Source organism: Aotus nancymaae, unplaced genomic scaffold, assembly GCF_030222135.1.
Source record: "Aotus nancymaae isolate 86718 unplaced genomic scaffold, 86718_ANA_hifiasm-v0.15.2.pri h1tg000046l, whole genome shotgun sequence".
Classification (NCBI taxonomy): Eukaryota; Metazoa; Chordata; class Mammalia; order Primates; family Aotidae; genus Aotus; species Aotus nancymaae.
Genome location: NW_026988460.1, coordinates 11883861 through 11903724, shown reverse-complemented (window position 1 = coordinate 11903724; position 19864 = coordinate 11883861). Strand labels below are relative to the sequence as shown.

Sequence of the window (19864 nt, the reverse complement as noted above, 5' to 3'; positions counted from 1 at the left end):
GTATGTCTCTATATAAATTGCAACACTTTCTTTAGAACTCAGATTAAATATATGTCTAATATAATGGTCCAGTTATCTTTGATTCTGTCATCACTCACACAGTCTTTAGACAACCACTTGAGATGGTTAAGGAAAATGTATATTAATGTTCTGTAGGAAACATAGTTTTCTTAAAACTTAAACTTCAAATGTCATTATCTATGGCCAACTTTAATAAAATATATTACATATTAAATACTGTACTTAACATCTCTCATTTCATTTTCTATAAATATTCCTGTCTTATAAAAATGTGAACCTATTAATGTATTTTAAAAGTAAATCTTATGGACCATATCTAAATCCATATTTTATGAGAGTTGGAATAGGAATCTGTTTTTTAACAAGTCCTGCAGATGCTTTTAATGCCTGTTAAAGAGAACCACTGTTCCAGCCTGTACCCTATGAAGTTCTTCCAGCAAAGGATGCCACTTTTGTCATACTGCATTAGTTAATCCATTTTATCCTTTGTTTTATCCTCTTTCTCCTATTTTCTCTTCTTTCCTGGGTCATTGGAAATCATTTTTATTGTATTTTTTAAATAGATTTTACTTTTAGAGTCATACCATACTTTAAATTTCTACTATCTATTTTATTGTTATTTACTTTAAAGGGGTCTTGAAACGGTATTATGTATAAGAGGGTGTGTGTTCCAGATCAACTTTTTTTTGAGATGAAATCTCACTCTGTCACCCAGGCTGGAGAGCAGTGGTGCAATCTCGGCTCCCTGCAACCTCTGCCTCCTGGGTTCCAGCAATTCTCCTGTCTCAGTCTCCCCAGTAGCTGGGACTACAGGTGTGCGCCACCATGCCTGGCTAATTTTTGTATTTTTAGTAGAGACAGCGTTTCACCACGTCAGCCAGGCTGGTCTTGAACTCCTGACCTCAAGTGATCCACCTGCCTCGGTCTCCCAAAGTTCTGGGATTACAGACATGATTCACCACGCCTGGCCCAGATCACCTTAATCTTGAAAAGACGCCTACTTCTTTTTTCTCATCTCTTCTCTTCCCTAATAATTATATGGAGATTTTCTAGACTCGAGCTTCCTTTTTCCTGCTTTCTTTATATTTACTCTACCATCTTTTAAATACATTTTGTAGTGTAATACTTAGCTCTTTTATTTTCATTTTTTGGTCAAATTAACACATAGATGGCTATGTTGTTTTCCTCTAAGAATAGCTTTTGCATTTTCTGCCAATTTTGATGCATTGTGTAGTTATCAGTGGTTTACAAGTAACTATGATTGCAATTTTGTTTTCTTCTTTCATTCAATGTTTATTTAAGTTAATAATTTCTTTATGATTTTATTTTTATCTATAATTTCTAGTTTTGGGCTCCTATGCTAATATGTTACATGTGGAATTTCTAGATTCCTAAATACTGAAAGTTACTGAAGATTTCTTCATCCCATAGTACTCTATATTATTTATAATTAGGAACTAACTGTTATGATTGTTTCACATGGGCAAGTTCCATCTTCTTCGGGATTTGATTGTAAGTTAAAAACGAAGAATAATTATACCCGCCAACTAAATACATGTCTTATAAAAATCAAATGAGCTAATGGATATGAAAACCATAAACACATTTTAAAAGGCTAGGTGGTTTTTTTCCATCTCATGTAAGCTATTATATTCAGTGATGTACAAACGTTGCAATATATACTCCTACTGTACCATAACATCTCTAATTTATGTACTCATTCATTCAATCTTAGCTCTGCACCAGGTACTATATTAGGCATACCTGAGGCAAATATGAAGGGGAAACCACTCCTGCTGTGCTCTTGTGAAATGCACAATGGATGATCTTAAGCAATTTACTAAACCTCTCTGTGCCTCTGTTTCCTCATCGGCAGATTTAGGATAATAAGAATAACTAACTTATAGTGCTGTGATAATTGAATGAGATACTACTTGTAAAACCCTTGGAACTTGAAATGAAACTCCCATTTCATGTGAAAACTTACACAAACTACCAGAAGAGCACATTCCTGAGAGTATTAAGAAAGACTGCTCTAGCCAAGACAACTGGGGCTTACAGTTGAAATCTACTTTGGTACCACATTTCCTTTGAAAAGACAGACAAGAGATTGCTGCATTTGGAACAAACTACATGAGAAATCCCTAATGGTTTCATAATGTCCTAATATGGTCAATTTGTGCTGGAAAACTATTTTTTGTCCTTAACTATATCCTTCCACACAGTGCATATGCACATGCACAAGTGTGTGAATATGTGCACACATCCACACCACGTGCTTCAGCCTCCAGGTAAGATTAATCACTGCCCTTTCTCAAGAACACTTTCCTTTTCTGGAGGGAACTCACCCGAAAGATGTCCTAGAACACTTTAAACCTGGGGGTAAATGCTATCCTAATCCTCACACCTTGATAGACAGCATCTACTACATTCAAACTGTTTCAAATTGTGCCTAATTATCTGCATGCCAGAGGGCACAAGGAGGAACAAGTAGCCATAGCTTATGGAAGAAGTGCAGTTAAGCCTCACCAACTTTGGCTGAGCACAGTATACATGTGTCATCGTCTCAGTATGATGAAGAAAATATACTAAGTCACATTTGTTAATTCGGGCCTACAAAAAATCATTTGTTGCTTCATCCATATGGATAGATAGTTGCAATGTTGGTTTGTTCTTTCCCTTGCATGTCCCTGTATTCCCAAAGTGGACACATGCTCTTTCCTGATCATCCACTCTGGTTTCCTTTGGTGGCATTATCTCTTCACTTATGGGTGCTGTCACAGTAGGGTATAAATCAAGATGCCTAGCTCTCCTCTAACAAATGGGTGGGCACTGGCACATCATTCAGAATAAGTCAATCAGACACTGTGCTCTCTAAGATTTTGAACCCTGAGCAATAATACAGAGATAGAAAACAACAAAGCTTAGAGCTCATTCATTCTACTGGCCAGGTTTTCCTGAGAATGCTGTTGATTTTACTGTTACCTAATACCTTTCACTCTATCCAGCTTCTTTCCTCTGAATCTGGCTCTCCAGCATCCTCATTATTTTGGAAAACTCCTGTTAACTTTTCCATCAATTCCTTTTTCGCTTAAACTATCCAGAGTCAGTTTCAGTTACTTGTATCCTAAAAATCCAAACTACTTACATTGGTTCAAAAGTAATTGCAGGTTTTGCCATTACTTTTAAATGGCAAAACCCCCCACAATTACTTTTGCACTAATCTAATAATTAAGGATTCCTGAAAACAACCATGAAAGAAGAATCTCAAGATGAGGGCTTACATCTCAGAGTGTTTACGATTTACTAAGTTATTAACTTTGTTGAGCCCCAGGTAGCTCATCTGTAAAACATGGGTGAGGCTGAGGATTCTATTGCTGCCGTCCGGCCCTATGAAGTATTTGTGAGAATGCTATGGATGCGCTCTCCCTACTGCCCATCTCCAGTATAGCTCTGGCTCAAACCATTCACAGAGAAAGCAAAACACAAATTGGATAAGTGGATCTTCAGAACCTTCTGAATTGCGGCTTAAATGCCCTTTCATCTATGATATCCCATGCTGGGGGGAAAATCCCTGCATTTTCATTGGCAATGCTCACCTCTTTGTGCGCTGTTATCCTCACTTATGTCTTCTCCCTCGTTTCACCTCATCTCCTGTGCTAAAGTTCCACAGAGGTATCATCTGTCTGATTTCTTATTTCCAGGACCTAGATCAGTAACCATAACCAGTCTCTACTCAAAATATACTGGATGCATTTTGCCGAGTGGGCCATTCCTGCCTATGTCCACTCTACAGATGCTAAGTTGGGCAAGAAGGCCTCAAGCAAAGGGTATGAAAAATTTCTATATATGCCTTAATGAAAATAAGGGAGCATCAGATGTAACTCATATCCCAGTGGTTCTATTTAAAACAGAAAGATGTAAGTATGGCATATTGAAAAGATTTTACCAAAGACACTACGACATCAGTGGTAAAAACACTGCTATAAAGCATTCTTGTATCTATAAGCAATTTCACCTGATTCCCCACCTCAACCACTTTGGACAAACTCTGGGTGAAAAACAAAAAGGGAAAAATAAAGATACAGACAGAAAACAAACCAAAAACCAGACCAAACATGTTCATTCAGGTGCATAGGTGAAAATAACTCCTATTGGATTCTATTATTATAGTCCCTGATAGAAACTATTTGCTAAATGAAATTTCTTTCATTTTCATCAAAATTTATGGCCAATTTGAGGGAAGATTTAATTGAATATCTTACACTGTAGGAAAGATGAATAAGTAAACTAAAGCAAACTCTTGGAATTGATTCATATAGATGATAAAATCTTTTCTCTCTGGGGTGTGTGTGTGTGTGTGTGTGTGTGTGTGTGTGTGTGTGTTTGCCAGGGGAGTTTATTTTAACTCTATCTCAGTGAATCAGATGATGTGCTAATTTCAAACCAACATAGAAACAAGTATTTCTACAAGGCAAAAATATATCAAGAGTCCTTCCTTGTAGGAATGTAAAAAGAGAAACAGAAAAAATCCATGAAGAGGTCAGAGAGTCTCTAATCTGAGATTCAACTTTTTTACATTGTTGGAAATGATGAAAACCTCTGGATTTCACATTTGCTTACAAACCAAATCACGCATTCATTGGTCACCCTCTATGAGAAGATAATACTGTGACACACAAGGATCTGGAATTCTTGCCCTATCTCTTCCTCTAAATATATAACCTTAAGTAAAGGACTTAACTTCTGGATCACAGTTTTATTATCTCTAGAATGAGAGAACTGGACATGATGATCTCATAGGGTTATCACATCTCTAATTCTACCTTTGAAAATAGTAGTCTAAGAAGGGCTTTGTAACTGTGAAGGATTTCACATATGTGCTAAATTTCCAGTTCAAGAGTTGCGTTGCCTTCAGGCACCATGTCTACTGCTTGTTGTATAATTTCTCTGTGGCTCAGCAGTGCATGCACTTCGTGAAAGTGGAATGATTGAGGTAGGCAGAAGGACAGGTTCATATTCAGAGATACTCAGAGTCATAGACAGCTTGCCATTCCATCTGTTTGGTGCAGCATTATGAGAGGAGACATCATCTGCTTCATCAGCTCACCCAGTGGCAGAAGCCTGCATAGCTGCTCTGAATTTGTGCAGAGATTCAGCTGTATAGTACCAACCATGTACAAAATGCCAATAATCAACATATTACTGTTGATGAAGAATTAGGCCTATGAGGCTAAGCCAGATAATCATTAACATCTTTAGGCAACAAATATGATTCAGTGTCCAAGGCTTGCTCAAGATGCGACGTTGGTGAAACTACTGAATTCACATATTGTTAATTTCCATTCCAAACTGGTCCAAATCCAGTAAATAAAAGTGCCTGAAATTCACCTGAAGCACACTGTACTAGCCATTTGGACACAAAGCGCTCCCTGACAACACTTTGGAGTAAGCAGGGGACCAATTCTGAGGTCAACTGAGTTATTCTCCAAATGTCACTTCCAAACAAATACTGAAATCAACGAAAAAAGACTTAGGTGTAAATCTATTCTCAATTTACACCTGACTTTTACAAGTTCAAGTGAGTTGCACTTGAAAATATCAGGTAGAATTTTTTTATGAAGTTGCACATGACTTTTAGGGGCTCAGATCTAGTCTGAAGTGGTATTTGACAATCCAGTACAACATTCAAGAAGGAAGTGAGTGAAGAACAGCCAAGTGCCTAGGAGACAGAGTGCCAGATGTGAAACCATCACAAAAACACATCAGATGTGTCTTCCTGCAAATTAACAATGGTGGAAATTTCCACTCCAAAGCCTTCCCAACAAGTCTTAGCCCTCAATAATCTGAAGTTACACCCTGAGGGTGTTTTGGGACTGAGTAATTAGATTTGATGACATTTTAAAAGATCATCATCAAATTCTTCCAAGCATTAAGCTATTCTCCCAATTATAAATTAAATACCTGGGACAGGTATACTAACAATCCCAGGTTCTTTGAGACAGAGACTCACTCTGCTGCCCAGGAGGAGTGCAGTGGTGCGATCTTGGCTCACTGCAACCTCTGCCTCCCGGGTTCAAGCTGTTCTCTGCCTCAGCCTCCCAAGCAGCTGAAATTACAGGTGCCTGCCATGAGACCTGGCTATTTTTTTTTTTTTTTTTTTTTGTATTTTTAGTAGTGACGGGGTTTCACCATGTTGGCCAGGCTGGTCTTGAACTCCTGACCTCGGGTGATCCACCTGCCTTGGCCTCCCAAAGTGCTGTCCAGGCTCTTAAAACATACTCTGCCATGTAGAAATGGCTATGTTTACATAGCATGATGAAATAGATATGAGGCCAGGAGCTAAGTAACTTCAACTCTTTTATTGAAACACATTCTAGTTGTACTGACTTGGAAATACATGTAGACATCTGATTGGCAAAGAACACTAGCATTGAAACTTAATTTTTTAAAAAATTAATCACCACAGAGAACAGCTTCCTATCTGTAAAATAAGTAGAGGGCTTGCTGCCTTCACTGTGGTCACTCTGAGCTCTAGACCCTTAGAATGCTGTGTGGTCCACGTGAAGCCAATTAATCTCTAAAACAGAAACCCTCAACATAAAGTGCCTTGCAAAGCTCCAGACTCAAGTACAGCACAGACTTAATCAGAACCCCAAATATATAAATGGAAGGGAAAAGGAAGAAAAAATTAAATATTGAGGTGCCTCCCATGTACTGGCCCTATGTATTAGCTTATTCAATGTTCCTATCGCCATAAAAGATATTCTTTCTTTACAGAATAGTAAAAGTATGAATTTTATAACTTACCATGAAGTAGTACATTCTGTTGACAACCTCTCCTGACTACGTCAGTCCCATGATGATTTCTGTAACATCTGAGCATTATGGATGCTATAGGCAGTTACTATATAGATAAGCCACAGTGTTTTCATTAACGAGTGTGATGATTAATTTCATATGTTAACTTGGCTAGGCTATCGTACCCAGTCATTTAGTCAAACATCCATCCAGATGAATGTTGTGAGGTGTTTTTTAAATGTAAGTAATGTTTAAATCAGTAATGTAAAGCAGGTTGCCCTGGAACCTGTGGGTGGGCCTCAGCCAATCTGTTTAAAGTCTTAAAAGACTGAAATCCCTGAAGAAGGAATTCTCTCTCCAGACTGCCTTTGGACTCCAAAACTGTAACATCAACTCTTCCCTGAATCCTCAGCCTGCCAGCCTGCCCTGTGCAGTTCAGACTTGACAGACCTCACAACTGCATGAGCCAATTCTTTAAAATAAATATCTTTTTCTCTCTCTTTCTATGCATCCTATCAGTTGCTTCTCTGAAAAACCATGACTAATTCAAGTGATGAAGAACTTCAACTTGCTTAAGATAAAATATGTATTGTCTGATATAGCTGCAAAGACTTAAGAGCCATTGTCTTTGGCTGTCTGTATTTTCAGGTTGGCTCTTCCTTGTGGGCACAAACATGGTCACTGGCAACTGCAACCTGACATTCTACCACCCTAAACATGATAATGAGTAGGTACATCTCCTTTCCACATAGATTCAGTACAAATTTGAAGATGGATTTTGAGTGGTCAAACCTGGATCTCTTTAAATTTGGGAGACAGAGAAAGATGCTTGGAAAAAAACAAAAGTACTGCTGAAAATAGGACAGCTATAGTTCGCTATTGCAAAAGCAGGAGAAATGGTCACTGGGCAGGCATACTATAGACATTCTCTACACAGCCCAGAGCACTTAGCTAGTACTCAATAGTATACGCTATCTTTCCAGGAGCATATGCATTATCTCCTTCATTACACTAAAAGTTATTGAAAAGACAATTTTTTAATAGCTTGTTGCATTTCCCATGGTAACGAACACTGCAAGTTCTAAATTTGCCAGATCTCTTCTTAACACAAGTCTAGATGCATGAATTCAAACACCATAGATTATATAGGGTGAGCTTTGGCAAGTGATATATAAAACTGAATGAACAGTAGAATAATTTTATTTTTTAATTAACAACCTTCCCTTCCTAAGTATTCATGTACTTTATTAAATGTCACCCATTCATGGCAATTAACTTACCAAATGGCTCTCTTAAATTGGAATGTTCCAGATAAAGTTTGGTTTCTAGAATGCAAATAATTCATGAGACACAACTCTTATGAAATGAATGTAAGCCATTCCCTTAAATATCAGTAGTATAATGAAAAACATATATGACATATTACTCAGGTCAGAGAAGCAATGAAGCGTCCACAAATGGCAAACCTTCATATTAAGAAACTGGAAGAAATGTGACATTGATTTATAACCATACTGTCTCAGTCCCTTTGGGATTCTATAAATAAGACCTGAGACTAGGTCATTAACAAATAATACAAACTTATTTTCACAGTTCTGGAGGCTGGAAAATCCAAGATTAAGGAGCCACCATGTTTGCTGTCTGGTGAGGGCTTGCTCTGCTTCCAAGATGGTGCCTTGAGGCTGTGTCCTCTAGAGAAGAGGAATGCTATGTCCTCACATGGCAGAAGAGCCAAAGAGCAAAAAGCAGCAAACTTTCTTTGAAGCCTATTTTATAAGTGCATTAATTCATTCTTGAGTGTGGTGCCCTTATAAACACTTCCCTAAAGACTTCATCTCTTCATACCACCATGATGGAGATTAAGTTTCAGCCTGAAGTTTGGAGGGAACACATATTCAAATCATAGCAATACCTTTAATGATGTGTGTTACCTAAAACTCCTCTTTGCAGAAACTATTTATTATAATACTTCAGGTCATTATAGTCATCAATGATAATTAGTTATGGTCTCTTGAAAAGCTAATACACTGAATAAAGTCCTTGGTCATAGAGCCAGGTTTCTAATTTCCAACAAGAGAATTGGGGCAAAATCTAAGCATTAGAAAATCAGAATGTACTTATATACACACATACAGAGATAGACACACATATACACATAATATATACGTGTGTGTATATATATACGTACATATACATATGTATATACGTATACATATATGTATACGTATATATATATATAGGTATACTTCACAGGCCCTATTTTCTGCCATTTTCTAGGTAATACTTCACATAAGTAACTACATTGTCGTTACCTTCACCCCACCACCCTATACTGGTTTTATACCTCAGCACCTTAACTCCTATTGTCTCCCTTTCTATCTTTCTTCTCTTGACTAACATTTCCTCATAATTTCAGACTCAACTCTAGTGAAATTTCTTCTAAAACTCTTTCCCTAAAACCCAGATTGGACTAGATCACCCTTCTGAGTGCTCCCACAGTACCCGTTGCTTATCTCTTACATGACTTGCAGCATAATATTGAAATAATCTGACAAAGTGGTTGTTTTCTCCTGCCGTGTATATACTCTAGGACAACGGGGATTATGCCCTGTTCATCTTCTCTATAACATCCCTTCCCCACAACCCCAGTCTCTCTCTGCTGGTGTCTATCACCAAACCCGTTACAGAATAAACTGAGGAGGACATCAAACTGATTTCAAATGTTGGAACTGATATAAAATGTTTAAGAAAAAACAAACAATTCTGAAAAAAAAGCAATTCTGAAACCAATTCCTTTGAAAAAGTATTTTGAGTTCTATATACTTGCTTTGAAGAAGGTAAGGCTTAGCGGGTAGGGTGTGCGATGTAAATCTTCAATCCTGAAAAGGTGCTGTGCATAAGAGGGGCTTAGTTGGTTCTAGAGGCTCCAATGACAGAAACAGGGCTGGCTGGAAGATGTTAGAAAGAGGTAGTATAAAGTTTACTATAAAGACTTTCCAATAATTGGAACTATCTGCCATCAGAAGGTTTCTATTCACTCAGTACTAAGCTTCTCATGCACAAACAGAAGGGTTCAAACAGACAAAGTCCAACTCTTTCTCTGGGGTCTGTGTAAGATATTCCTGTACTGGAAACAGTGCTACACCAGGACAGGAATGGCTTACCCAGCACCTGGCACATAGTAGGTAGTCAGTCAGTAGATGCACTGAATACATAAATAACACTGATATTATCTCCAAAACTAAACATTTACCATATCAAGGACTTTCCCATTTCCTTTCTGCACTTAATTTTAAAAGATTTCCTTTTAAAATGTAAAAACAAATGGTCCATTTATAAACCTTCATGGGTGGTAAGAGGGAGTGGAAGTATACTAATACCAAAACAAACATTGTGCGGTCTACTCTTCAAACAGCATGTCTTTAAATTTATATTAAATATAAATAGAGCTGTCATGCTACAGCTCAGATATTAGAATAACATGATAGGTTTATTTAATGTTGTTCAATTTCTTTTTTTCTTTTTCTTTCTTTCTTTTTTCTTTTTTTGAGACAGGGTCTTGCTATGTTGCCCAGGCTGGAGTGTAGTGGCACCATCTCGGCTCACTGCAACCTCTGCCTCCTGGGTTTAAGCAATTTTCTTGCCTCAGCCTCCTAAGTAGCTGGGATTACAGGCATGCACTACCATGCCTGGCTAACTTTTGTATTTTTAGTAGAGACAGAGTTTTGCATGTTGGCCAGGCTGATCTCAAACTCCTGACCTAAAGTGAAGCACCTAAAGTGCTGGGATTACAGGTGTGAGCCACTGCGCCTGGCCAATGTTGTTCAGTTCTTGGCTATCCTTTATGATTTCTGGGAATGCAAAGAAGTATAGAACACAGACTATGTTTTAAAGAAACTCTGGATCTATAAGTACACACTGACATAAGATAGAACTCACTGTTATTCAACAAATACTAATTTTCTACTTTGTGCTGAGCACTGTGCTAGACATTGTCAGCTACAGCAGAACAAAACAGCTGTGTTCAGCTTTAAAAATGGGAAAGGTAGGAGCAAAGAGCTATGGGAATTTTTAGACAAGACAGCTTCTGATGGGCAGGGGGAAAGACTTGGCAGATGAATAGGATTATGAAAGGTAGATATTAAGAAGAGAGGATTCCAGAAAGAGGCAAAGACTTGGGCAAAAGCATACTGGCAGAAAAGCATAAGGACTGGAGAGTTTCATATAATTTAAGATGTAAGTAAAAAGGGAAGTGGGGGAAAGTCAGATTAGGACTATACTGGGAAGATGATGAAAGGCACCTAGAAATGCTAGGGTAAGAAAAACTATCTAATAGCAGGAAGAAAAGGGAGCCACTGATGGTTTGAGAAGTGTCTTTCTTAGAAACTGTAGTCTAGCAACTCAGATAGTAGAAGGCAGTAAAATATCCTTGGGGTACAGAGACTCAGCTTCTCAATGAATTTCTGTGATTTGTTTCCTCGTATTCTTGAGAGGACAATGCAAGCTCCTCTGGGTGCTCTGATTCATAAATTCTCCCAAACACTAGAATAGAGTATATATTTGATTAAAATATATATTTTTGAATCAAAATATATACTCTATTTCTTGGAGCAATTTCTTTTACCATTCTTTTCTCCTGGCTAACATTTATTCATTTTTTTATTCTCCCCAGACTTAAGCTGACTTCTCCTCCAAAACCCTTTCCTAAGAGCCCAGATGAATGAACAGACATGCTAGGTGCTTCCATAGCATCCACCACATGTTATTATTTAAAACATACTGAAAATTGAAATTTTCTATTTTGGTGTTTTTTGTCATCATCTACATTCTTTTAGAGGGTAGGGATCATGTCTTATTCGTCTTTTGTATTCTGCCTGCATCTAAACAGTTTTAAAGAAAACCTTATAAAATCAACCAGAATTGATATTTGATTTAAAGCAACTAAGATTTAAAAGGGGCCGGAGGAAATTTCTGGGATAACTCTGTTCTGTATCTTGATATAACTGGGAATGTCATTTACACAGGTATATGTACTGGTCAAATCTCAAGAAATGGCCACTTAAGCTCTATGTGTTTCAAGGTATATAAATTTTAGCTCGAAGGAACAAAAAGCTATAAACAAATATCAAATACTAATTAATGAGATGCAAACTAGGTATTTAGGAAGACATATGGATATCTGCAGTTTACTTTGCAATGTATCAAAAATAAAGGTGAATTGATGGGTAGATGGAGAATGAATAAATGGATATAATAAAATGATGAAGGTAGCATCTCGTTTACATTTATGCAGGTGTTCACTATAATATCCTTTTGAATTTAATATGTTTGAAAATTTTTCTAAGAAAATAATAGAAAAATTTTTAATAAAAAATTTAAATTAGTCTAATTTTTAGTCATTAGTTTTTTTTTTAGACTATCATTTTTTTTTTAAAAAAGTTACTGTAACCTTATGGTAAAGAAATGCAAAAGTAAAAATAAAAATAAGAGGTCTTTTGTTCATTTGAGCTAAAATTTAGATACAGTGAAACACAGAGATCTTAATTTTACACATTTTAATTCAGACTTTTTCTATAAAGCTATTTCCCTCTCTTGGCAGAGTCACCGCAAGATTAAATGAAATGGTGTTTGCATGTGCCAGTGTGTATGACGAAAAATATTTACGAAATAATTTTAAGAAAGAGAGCTGTTCATGCTATACTGTTGTAGGTTATTTTAGTCGAAGAAAAAAAACAGCAACAAGTCTCAGAAAGATAAATTTAATCCTAATTTTTTTGTCATACTAAAAAAGATGCAAAAGGAAAAACAGAAAAGATCCAAGTGTTCCAAAACAACTGATGAAATCAAGGCTTCCTCTCTCCAGCCCCAATCCTCAAGTCTTAAATATTCACTGAACTACATCAAGGAGAAGGTAGGCTGGCAGGAAAAGGAAAATTATTGGAACTGCCTGCAGGGAGGGCACAGGTAGCAGAGGTAAAGCACTGGGCACTGTAGATTTTCACTGCTTTTCTGAAAGGAGAACATCAAACCCTCTTAGAAGCAAAGCTGCTTCTTGCCAACTTTTCCTCCTGCTATTTGCAAAAATACTTAGTCAAGGGATTGCATCTTCAAATATTTGTGAATAAGCAGATAGAATTGCCAGTTGCCTAGCAAGAAACTTAATACTTCTCATGGGTCCAAGTGTGCCACTTTAAGAATCTGAAATTTAATTTATCAAACACACTAAATGAAAATCAACTGGATTGCATACTGCTGCCTAACGATAACAAGGGTGCAGGGTGTTGACACTCAGCACACCTGGATACTCTGCAAAGCAGTAAGAACAAATGTCATCATTCTTAGCAGGTAGGTATCCAGTTGTCTAATATGTTGACATATACTAATGTGCTAGCTAACAAAGATCATAAATATGTTTGTAATGGGAAAAAGCATGGGTTGTAGCTCAGTTCAATTATAAACAGCAGGAAAAAAAAGCTCTAATAATCATTTATTTTGCCTACACATTTTTGCAGCACCAAGAAACTACATCTAACCAATCCTCTTTTGTTAGTGAAACAATTTGGTAATCAAAATACATATGATTTAACTTATGTATAGGTGCTATTGCTGTTGATAGCTATGCTAATTACCATATTCCCCTGAGGCAATGGCTTCAGGTAAATAGCATGATGAAATATTACCATGCAAAGACTAGATACTGCAAAACTAGATCCAAAAATAGCTTCTATTACTTTCTAGTGTTCCTCATTCTCAATATCCTAGTGGAGAGAACTCCCACCTTGATTTCATGCAGCTTGGAACTGAGATAATATCCTGAAGCGAGTTGTTGACATAACAGACCTCTTGCTATCATTCCACATTGGGAGTAAAATTGAATCTTCTTTTTCCTCTTCTATCCCTCTACCCTTCTCTTCCTCTTCTTCAGAACCACCATCACAACCTTCATATATTATACATAAAATTATGTTTCAGACTCTTTGTTATTATACCACTGTAAAAAGTGCTGGGTAAATTTGAGGGCATACTATAGGTAAGATGATTTATAATATGACCAGAGAAATAAAGAAATATAATGAATAATTTTGATACGTTCTTGAAGAATGCCTCAAAGACATCAACACATTCGCTCGCGCAACTGAAACTGAGATATGCTGAGGTAACTGCCAATGCGGAGAGACAAGTCATACATATTAAAAAATAGCACATATGGCCTGGCGCAGTGGCTCATGCCTGTAATCCCAGCACATTGGGAGGCCGAGGTGGGTGGATCACCTGAGGTCAGGAGTTTGAGACTAGCCTGACCAACATGGAATATTTTCAATTTTGTGGGGCAAGGGTTTTTGTTAAAACTATTCAACTCTCTGCACCTATAGCATGAAAGTTGCCTTAGGCAATATACAAAGGAATGAGCGTGGCTGTGTTCCAATAAAACTTTATTGGTGGACACTGAAATTTGAATTTCACAGAATTTTCACGTGTTATGAAATGTTAATATTCTCCTTCTTTTGATATTTTACAACTAAAGTGTTTCTTAATCTATGCGCTGTATAAAAATAGACAACTGTCAGGATTTGCCCCACAGGCTATAGTCTGCTGAACCTGCTCTAGGATGTAAGGCAGTCAAGATTTGTCATCTGATGATGGGTAATGACCCTTCCCTACAAATAAAGAGGACATTGTTAAGGATGGTAAAGGCAGCAACAGCAACCTCTTTCACAGATTGAATAATGATTATTTGCCTAACTGTGATGTTGCTATTATTACCCCACTTATTGATGATAAAATAAGGGTTAGAGAGTTAAATAACCTAGCTAAGGCACCATAGCTAGTGTGGGGCTACATGTATGGACAATTTCAAAGATCATGCTCATTCTAACATGCTAAATGGCTTCTCTCAGAAGTGATTAATTTGAACATACTTGTGACTTTTCTCCAGCCTCCTTTGTCTCTTGATGAGAATATTAATGTGGAAGGATGCATGTACCCAAAGGAGGAACAATTTTACCTCAAATTACCTGTCCTAGAGAATATAATTTAACTGAAATGTTACTTGTAGCAAAATACCCAGAGCTGTAGAACACACACTGCCTGCTAATAGAATATAAATTTAATTTGGAAAACCTATTGTCCTAATAGCTCATCACAGGAATCGGAGATTATAAAGACAAGAGGACATTTATTAGCTCATCTGGACCTCATAGGCTGCTATGACTGCTTTTCTAGGTTTATGTATTCAGTTTTCCCTTGAGCAACAAAAACAGAAAGTAGTGAGAAGACATATAATCTTTCTTAGACATAACAAAAACACGCACACACACACAGACACAAACACACACAACCCTACCTCACAGGGTATAACTGGCTTTTCATAAAAAATATATGTGAAACAGTGAACTGATAAGAACTTTTATGTATGTGCTGGAGATAGGCAAGGAGGTATGATTGCTCCGTGACCTCGTGGAAACCCTGAATTCCTGTTGTGGTGTATAGGGGAGAGGAGGTAGGAAAAATGCAGATTCTAAAACAGATTTACAAGAAAAAAACAAACAAGCCCATTCAAAAGTGGGCGAAGGATATGAACAGATACTTTACAAAAAAAGACATACATGAGGCCAACAAACATATGAAAAAATGCTCATCATCACTGGTCATTAGAGAAATGCAAATCAAAACTACATTGAGATACCATCTCACGCCAGTTAGAATGGCGATCATTAAAAAATCTGGAGACAACAGATGCTGGAGAGGATGTGGAGAAATAGGAACACTTTTACACTATTGGTGGGAGTGTAAGTTAGTTCAACCATTGTGGAAGACAGTGTGGTGATTCCTCAAGGACCTAGAAATAGAAATTCCATTTGACCCAACAATCCCATTACTGGGTATATATCCAAAGGATTATAAATCATTCTACTACAAGGACACATGCACACGAATGTTCATTGCAGCACTGTTTACAATAGCAAAGACTTGGAACCAACCCAAATGCCCATCGATGATAGACTGGACAGGGAAAATATGGTACATATACATCATGAAATATTATGCAGCCATCAAAAATGATGACTTCACGTCCTTTGTAAGGACATGGATGAACCTGGAAACCATCATTCTCAGCAAACTGACACAAGAACATAAAATCAAACACCACATGTTCTCACTCATAGGTGGGTGTTGAACAATGAGAACACATGGACACAGGGAGGGGAGCACTACACACTGGGGTCTGTTGGGGGGAAATAGGGGAGGGACAGCGGGGGGTGGAGAGTTGGGGAGAGATAGCATGGGGAGAAATGCCACATATAGGTGAAGGGGAGGAAGGCAGCAAATCACACTGCAACATGTGTACCTATGCAACAATCTTGCATGCATGTTCTTCATATGTACCCCATAACCTAAAATGCAATTAAAAAAAAACAAGAAAAATGCAGATTTCTTATATCTGTTCCTCTACTGCTAATTCTAGATGGGATTTCAGAGAGTTTGTTCCATTCTGACCTTCTAAACCACTACTCTCCTATAGATTCATTGCTCTCTACTATCCTTTCCCTCCTTCCCCCTCTGCCTCTGTTTCTGTCTCCTGTAAAGGAATGGTAAAGGTCATTGAAATGCAGATGGTCTCTGGCAAGATGCAGACAAATGTGTTGAGGCGAGAGTAACAAAAAAGAATGGCAAGTTTCCTCTGGACTGGGGGGAGATGTATTTCTGTGGGAGCAAGGCATCTGTGTGGAGCCAAAATGCTCCCTCCGGCTTGCTCCATGATGTGCCTGGGGAGGTGCTATCCAAGCTATTGATGTTATATAACTTCAGTAGGGATTCTTTTTCTAGTGGCAGATAGCTGAGAGCAGCCATATTTCAAGGAACCACTTGGGATCTGACAATGGGAATGTCACTGGAAACTTTAGCAGACTGGAATTTAGAGCTCCTTCCCCATTTTCTGTGTACAACATTCGGGGTTGAGTTGGCTCCCGTAAGAATAGAAATGCAACTTCCTTAGCAGCCTGGCAAGAATTGGATGGAGCTTGAGAGTCAGAGCTAAGTTGCTTTCAAGGAAATAAAGAAATGATGTTTCACACACTGCTGTTACTTGTTTATGTCTGCAACCTTCCAAACTCTCTGTCGTTTTACACTAGATTCCAGTCTGAACTGTGGATGACAGACTGCTTAATTCTTAGGTGTTACGTTAGATGTCTGTAAGGATATATCTCCTCATCTTGGACCTGTTCTTTAGCTTAATGGTTCCTAGATTGTCAACGTTTGCGATGTTTTTAATGATTAATCCTGACTAGTGACCGGGCCATAGAAATGCTTAGCTCACTGGCCTGGGAACAGGAAATGGCTCCATGCATTTCCAGTGAGGTTACAAAAACCCATGCAGGGAGCTAAGTTTGAGAAACACTTAACTAGGGAAATGTGCATTTTCTCGAAAAATTTTCAGCTGGTAACTGGATGAAACTATTTACGCCTCTAACATTGTTGATGGGTTAACCCTGCTGGATCTTTCCTCACAGATCCTGCTGCCTGCACTGATCTGCTGTGTTAATAAATGTGGGCTCAAGTTAAGGGCTTTGTCCAATAACAGGAATCACATAGAATTCCAGAGTAAATATCCCTGTCCTTCCACCGCCACCAAGGAGCTTTGTGCCTATACTTTTGTTTGTGTGTATACACACATTTGCAATTATTTTAATTTCATGTATTTGGAATGATAAAATACAGCTCGTGTAATCAGTAATTGGCTGGGGCTGAGCCTGGCATGACTCATACCTTTCACATCAAATGATTCCTTTGGTTCTTGGGTGGAGGGTGGTGCCTGGGGACATTTTCATTTGTTTGAATGACAAACTGTGTTGGGGAAAAAGACCCAATGTGGTCCAAAGGAAAATACTGAAAAAAAAAGCTATTTCTCTCAATAGGTAGAAATAAGCAGATTATTTTTAAAAAGGCACTGTTCAAATACAACTGCAAGAAATAAATGCATAATTTCCTCAATGTCTGTATACTGTATTTTCATATTTTAATAAGTTAACAAAGTAGTTACAGGTTTCTATTTTGTTTTTGGTGTTTTATTGATTCCTTTCCAGATACAAGTACCCAACTTCTCTGTTCAGTTGAGAGCAAATATATCAGTCAGTACCTGTGTTAATAGCTAAAGATTCTAAGATTTAGGAAGAACGCTGTTACCCAAGTCTTTTCCTCCCTGTGATATTAACTTATTGTCAACTCTGAACAAGACCTTTTTGAGTTCCACTGCCCCGGCCTCTTTGAGTTTCATACTCTCCATTTGTCCATTTGTAAAATGACTAAATAATTGCTAAAATTTCTTCCTATACTAACATTTGATGGCTTTCATCTATGTAGTAACTTGATGAAAACAACCCTATCAAAAAGGCACACTTCAAATTCCCATTCACTTACAAAAAATTGCCTGAATGATCAACAGAAGAGAATGAAATCAAAGGCACAGATATTTGTTTACTATTGCTGCCTATCAGATATTAGTTTTTGAGAAAAGGTCTTGCTCACTCTGGAGTGCAGTGGTGCAATCTTGGCTCATTGCAACCTCCACCTCCTGAGGACAAGCAATCTTCCCAAGAAGCTGGGACTACAGGCGCATGCCATCACACTCAGGTAATTTTTGTTTTTTTTTTTTTTTTGTAGAGATGGGGTCTTACCATGTTGGCCAGTCTGGTCTCAAACTCCTGGGCTCAAATAATCCACCTGCCTCCATCTCCCAGAGTACTGAGATTATAGGCATGAGCCACAGTACCTAACCTTGTCTATCAGATACTGCAAATTCAAATGTCTACAGAAGACAGGCTGGTATGTAAGCTGGTGAAGTTGTTGAGAAGCAAGTGGTGGGAACTTCAGGGAATCAAAGAGCATGTGTCCTGCTTATAGGAGGCAATGTCTTCTTAGCTCCAGGTTATTGCTACACTGCAGACATGTTAAGTCTGCTGTTTTTATATCACCAAAGGAAATTAAAAACTCAGACTTTTCTGTTAGATCTCCTGATATTTAAACAATTGAAACTCTGTGTGGACAAACATTGGTAGGCTAAAGAAAAGTCACTGTTCCCTATTTCAAGTCTGCCCTTTTCACAGACAAAGTCATAGCCACCTGTGGCTTCATTAATACCTCTGAGCTAAGGAATATCAAATCCAAATTTTTAGCTTGGCTCTCATTCCTAAACCTTAGGTCATATTGTTAATGACCTCCAAAGCATCTCCACTTGGACACCATCACTTTTTGGTGGCAATGATTTGTACATTGTTTGTTTTCTTCCACAGCATGTAGGAAATCACATGTGAGCCCCACAGTGGGCAGATGCTAGTGTAAACTAAAACTGGCTTATAGAAATGATAGGAAAGTGCACAGCAGAGGATAGTATGGTCAGATTTTGCATGTGCTCAGAGCACAGAACTTAGAAGTTGGGATACTACAGCTTTAGTGAAATGTTAAAACAGAGACCATCAAGAGAAAAGAGTGTAACACACAGACACACAGACACACACACAAATGGTAACTATGTAGAGGTGATGATTATGTTCATTAACTTGATTGTGGTGATCACTGAATAATGTATACACAATATCAAACATCAATTTTATATTTTAATTATATCTCAATAAAACTGTTTATATAAAGAAGAAGGAAAAGAAAAAAGAAAAAAAAAGGGTATAGAGATTTGGAGCTGAGGAATGGTTGGAGTAACTGGGAACCCATATCCTGGAGGAGATGGTGTGTGTTGAGGATAGGGTTGGGTGGAGTTGGTGACATGGTCACTGCCTTCAAACATTTGCTGTGATCTCACATACTGTTAGAAGCACTGGGCTTACTTTGCTTTTTAATTTACAAAGCGGAAGTTAAAAGGAGGTAGATTTGGATTGATGTAAGGGTTAAATCCAGCTAGAAGCGTGTCTCATTGCCAGGCTGCATGCATCATGCATATTGCTAGCTTCCCCTACAGCACTCATCTGCTTTCTTAATAAATGTACTCTCAAGTTAAGGGCCTTATTCAATAACAGGACTCACATACCAC

At 37.8% G+C, this 19864-nt stretch overlaps 1 protein-coding gene and 1 long non-coding RNA gene across 14 annotated transcripts in view; one reads left to right on the top strand and one right to left on the bottom strand.

The window, feature by feature from the left end:
• The window catches only part of LOC105728198 (contactin-4), a 973166-nt gene that overhangs the window by 371106 nt on the left and 582196 nt on the right, over nt 1-19864 (bottom strand). The gene's annotated exons all lie outside the window — the stretch shown is intronic.
• The window catches only part of LOC105728199 (uncharacterized), a 63726-nt gene that overhangs the window by 9506 nt on the left and 34356 nt on the right, over nt 1-19864 (top strand). The gene's annotated exons all lie outside the window — the stretch shown is intronic.